Below are 6,000 nucleotides of genomic sequence, written 5' to 3'. Positions count from 1 at the left end.
TTCCTCGGATTATGCGGATCAATCTGGAGTGCGGAATTGAATTTGATTCCGCGATACTTACTCACATACAAACATAGAAGTACATGTACATATGTACATAAACATCGTCGCCAAGTGCCTTGATCTTGCAAAATATGCTCGATTTGCTCAGAAGTCAAGTGTCGTCGTCAGCTGCGTACGGATGCTCCGCGATTCATATTTGCTGTCGCTCTGTCAGAGGTCATTATCAGAATCGAACAGATTCGTTGCTAGGAAACGTGGATAAATGATTATCTACTCAATAACATTTCATTCTCTTCAATTCAAATTTTTCAAATCGTCAACCATATCATAATTAATTTCAAAAAATTTAAAAGGTTTGTATAGCTTTCAACTGATTTGTTGATGAAAGACTGTACTATATTACAGTTCCCTATCATTCAGAAATAGGGATAAAAGCACACATTTTTTCACATTGCCTATCCATAACATTTTACTTTGATTTTATTCTCGGTCTGTATTTTTTTCTTTAAACTTTCAACTAGGGTAAAAAAACAATCTCACTGTTTCTCAAGAGATTTGACGTATATTGAATAATTGAGTCTTGAGATACCGTAGTTCTATGAAAATTTGACTTTTTCGGCTTCCTTCGTTCAAACTGTTTTATACATATTACGTATGGCATAGCGTATTTTGTTGGAATTTCATAGAGAGACACATAAAAAATAAATCATGTTTCAGGTGTTTTAAAACTCTATAGTCGAGATGATTCTAGATGCGGAATAGATCATTTCAGTCTCGACTCTCGAGTCTAAAACCGTTAGAAAGTTCTACCTAGCATTTTTATCTCACCCCTAGAATTTAGTGAAAACTGGAACCTTGCTTGTTTTAATTTTCAAGAGTTTCTCCTTAAAAATTTAACTTTTACTTTGGATCAAACGTATATATGATTAAAACATAGATTCAACAAAAGAAGACGAAAAACAATCAATTTTTCGTAGAATTATTGTAGGTATGTATCTAAAATTTCAATAATCATAAATTTTAGCACTCGTAATAAAAAAAATTATAATACCAAAATGTTAATAGCAGAAGATTTGTTTGATTGCATATCAACTTCTATATACGGTGCTGTACTTCAATCTTGTTTTTGTAGTGTTTACATTTATAAAATTCAAACTAAAAACGGAAGAGTACGAAACTGATTTTAAAAACTGCTTCCGTTGGACTTTCAATTTTAAATTTTAAGTAAGACCGTAATCTAAATGCATTAATGATTGCATCGCCAGACACTTTGTAGAAACTTTCCCAGTGAAAACCAAAACAATCGAGAAAAAGGTGGACATTTAAAAACGAAAAATCTCTACTAGCCCTGTAAAACGTACTACATCCATTACGAAGCTTATTGATTTCAGTAAAAAATGTGCATGATTTTTTATACATTTTGGCACTGAAGAAACTTCATCAACAACAAGAATATTTTTTTGATTTTCAATACTGTCAAGTGGGCAATCTGTGTTATTAATTAAAAATCTTTGTCTTTTTAAACTCTTGACGAGCGTTTTGATTATTGGCCATGAGAAGATAGGAAAAACTATTAAAGTAAATAGATCTTTCATTGGTACAAAAGTAAGCGACATCTTCCAAACCTAATTTGGTTCCACTTGCTCGAATAGTTCTCGAGTTATGCAATATTAAAATTTTACAATTTTAATATTGCTTAACTCGAGACAAAGTCGTGCGACGGGGGAGAGGAGGGGGTTTAGGGTTTAGGGGTTTAACCCCCCCTCCCTTGGAGATTTTTTCCAAGTAAAATTTTAAACGTAGTGAAGGGAAACTATGTACTTGATCTTAAAAGGTGTTAAATAAGTGTCAACAAAAAGTCAGAAATTTGTCTCGCCTCCGGCGGAATTAAGTATTAAATCACTCTAGGTTCGAGGTATTTCATTTTATAACATTACATATATGCCGTTCACAAATTTAAACTAATTTGTGAATTTCGATTAACAATTCAATCAACCTTTCGTTTTGGATCTCAAATCTTGACATACAAAAACATTACCTCGTCTTTGCAATGAATTTTTATTAAGAAGTGTAACCAAACAGATTCAGAATTTGAAACCAACCTTATTAACTTCAAAATTAGTTCATCCAATACTATTTTTTTAAACCTTCACTTTATTGCTAACTAACTTAACTTTGATTTACAAAAAATCGTACTGATATGAAATATCCTTCAAAAAATCAATTTTTATGTTGTGTTTCTTGTTCTTCTAAATGCTCAACATCACATTCAAAAACGATTATAAAAATTTCACAAGGTCACAAAATTTACATCCATCGAGGTGCAAATAATTTAAAAGCTGATTTTGACTTATTTGAGTGCCCTGGATCTAAGTATTAAATTTTAAAATAACTTTTGAAATCATTTAAGAAATTTCTGCATTTTTTGACAAAACTTTAAAACGAAAACAAAACATTTTAAAATAATAATTTTAAATCAAATTTCAACTTTCCCGAGGATTTCATGGAATTTTGAGCTCTGCGAAAAAAGTTTTAGAGGTTTTTTCAGTTTTAATGACGTTTTGAATCAATTGGAATTTTTGACATTTTTAAAGCACAATTTGAATCGTTTTGCAAATTCTAACAAATGTTGTTAAACGAGTTCATTTTATAAAAAACTTTTTTAGTAGTGTCAGAAATAATTTAAACGATATCCTTTTTAAATTAAAAAAAACTGTAGAAACAACTTTTTTAAACATGCATTATCATTTTTAAAATGTGATTCCTTAATTGAAATAAATAGGTGTAATAAACAAATTCTGAATCAGATATTTTCTTTAACGTAGATTTAACTGATACATTTTAAAGCTTATAAATTCCAAACGCAAGGTGATAGTCAACATTTGACAAAAGATTTGAGTTAAGGACGCTAAAATCAAGCAAATCAATAATTCAATCTTAGGCACCAAAATGCAGTTCCCTTGAGTTAACAATTAAATTATATTAATAAGTTTTTAAAATGGTTAGACGAGTTTTTTGAAAAAAAAAAAAAACTTCTGTTATGTTAAAAGAAAAATCCTTCTGTTAATGTTAACAAACTTTTTCATCTTCATATTTTGTTTTATTATCAAATAAATTGATCAAATTTTAAAGTCAAACTTTTTAAATTTTATGAAATATTTTTAATGTTTGTTTTATTTTGAATTTTTGTGTTCTGAAACCATAATCTTCTTCGAAGCCTTTGAAACTCAATTTTTAATAAGAAAAACAAAGTTCCCACCTTCTGTCCTTTTCATAACCATAATTGAAAGCGACAAATATTCAGAGCTTGTAATTTTAAACATTAAAACCTTGTATTGAAAATTTATAAACGTTTTATTAATTTTCATTATAAACAAAAATGTTTTTTAATCGATCATGTTTATAAATCAATCTTTAGAAAGTTTAAAAAATGATTCAAAGTAGCAACTTAAAATTTAAATTTCAATGCGCAATGTTAACTTTATTTGTATTATCTTTGTGCTTTGAATTTTTACAACAATACTCGGATTTTTTATTTTTATTTTATCAGTATTTTATTGATCACTCAGCAATCTGTAATCGGCCAGTGTACTTGAACATGTTGTATTATTAATATGGGAGAGTGGGGAATCATGGGCCACTTTTTTCGTTATTCCATAACTTTTTTATTATAGAAGATAAAATGAAAATAAAAAAAATGGTATGGTTTTCTACATTTTCAAGGTATTACAAGGTATTTTTTTTCAAAAAAATTATAAGTTATTTTCCCCAAATTCTGACTGTTTAAAAAAAAGCAATATTTTTTGGATTTTGAAAAATGGTTGGAAATCGTGGGCCACCAAATCCAAATCGACCAAGTAACATGCAGAGTTTATGAGTTGACCCAAAACTGTGATTTCATAATTCATTTTGTTATTTTAAAGCAATTTTAGATGAGGAAATAAAAAGAGAGCTGTGTATGATCGAATAAATTCTTAAACATGGCTCGCGAACGTTTTGGCAAAATTCCTTATATAGATGGAAAAATATTTTTCATAACTCTTCATTTGGCATAAGAAAACTTTACAGATAGGGGAAACGTATTTTAAGTTCAAAATGTGTATAAAAACATAAAAATATAGGTGGTTAAAGATGTGTGGCCCACGATTCCCCACTAGCTATGATTTGCAAATTGGTTGCGCTTGTGTGACTTATTGATGTTTCATCAAAAATTCCTTTTCCACGTGAAAGATCAAGACAAAACTAAGATCATAAGCATATGGGCATATTTTTGTTATGCACTTTAGGTTCACCATCGATGCAATTAGCGGATGTATTTTTAATTATGAAAGTAAATTTTTCTGACTTTTTTAGCTTGATAAATAAAAGAAGCATATGATGCGTATTTCAGTCAACAACATATTTCGAACTTCTTTATCCTTTTATTTTAATAACTGTAAGAATTTCAATATAGAAAAGATTTTATCTGTGACATTGATTGCTGGCACTTTTGAAATATTAATGAATATTTTCTTCCTAAAAAAATAAAATAAAATTTTCAAAATGGATTATTTTCGTAATCGAGTATTCACATTTCAAATCGTGATTTTTTTTTTAATTCAAGATATTACATTTTTTTATCAATCCTTCAATTGAAAATAAAGAATAGAAATGTAAAATAAGATGATAAATATTAATATTCATTATAATTTTTCTATCAATTATTATAATTCATGGTTAATTTCAAACCTGATCTGACATTTATTTGAGAATTCAGATTTTTTAAAATTTTAATGTTCTGTTTCATGTATTCCATTTAATTTCAATTTATAAGAATTAATTTATGTCCGAAGCTATGAATTTAAATTTGAAAACTAGACTGCTTAGAATTTATCTTCTAACAAATTTCTAGTACAGAATCAATGACTCACCGGAAATAGCATTGATTTGAAACATTCATTCTGAGTTGTTTTGAAAATTTTGATTTATTTTATCAGGAAAATTTAGTTTTGTTTTAGTTTGTGTGATAATCATAAGTACGAAAATGGTTTAGAAATCAATTTCTTTATTTATTGTATATTTTTAGTATTGTAACTATTTTTGGCTAAATTAGAATTTCGATGACCCCCCCACCCATGGACGGGTCTTTCGCACGGGCCGGACTCGAAAACTAGTCAAGCAAGTGGAACCAAATTAGGCTTGGAAGATGTTTTAGTCCGAAAAGGTACTCTTCCTCCTTTCAGTGGGGGTAGAAAAAATTTAGAGCTCCCTTATCATTTTTCCATCACTTGAGAACTATACAAGTTAACGGAACCACTTTTGGCATAGGGGAGCATGAGGCACGAGAAATACTTATAAGTTATTTGAGACCCCTTCGTCCTTCCATTGTAGATAAAAGAAGAGACAATAGGGCTCTCATACCATCTTTTAGCTCAACCCGAAAACTTATCGAAGTTTTATCTTTATTTTGTAGCTTTAGAACATACTAACCAATAGAGAAAAAAAATGTATAAACCCCGAGAAATTCAATATCTTCCGTCCTACATGAACCAAATCTATGAATGTAGGGGGAAGTCGTCTACTACCGGACACTTAAGGTTTTTAAGCAATAACTTCAAAAATAGATTTTTGTAAATATTGGTTCCTCTACTGATTTGAAGAGTATCAATATTATGATCACTTAACTATATTAGAAAATAATTAATTTACTACATATTCATGTAGTAAGAGAAATTATTTCATGTTAGTTTTCACTCATTTCCAAAAGTGTTGTCTATGGCCGGACACTACGAATTACTTCACCAAAGTTGTCACCAATGGCACAAAAACGTAGAAAAATGACTGAAATCACTTGCACAGGTCTTGTTAGTATGTGTTTTCCAATACTGAACTTTCTATGAAGCCAGTCATAAAAGTTTTTTTGACAAACCAGAATGAAACATTTGTTTCGAAAAAACTAGAGGAAAATTGTCTATGACCGGACAGCAAAATCTTAAGTTTCTCAGAAGACCAACATAG

This window comes from Uranotaenia lowii, chromosome 2 (assembly GCF_029784155.1).
Source record: "Uranotaenia lowii strain MFRU-FL chromosome 2, ASM2978415v1, whole genome shotgun sequence".
Lineage (NCBI taxonomy): Eukaryota > Metazoa > Arthropoda > Insecta > Diptera > Culicidae > Uranotaenia > Uranotaenia lowii.
Note: the sequence above shows the minus strand (reverse complement) of the source record.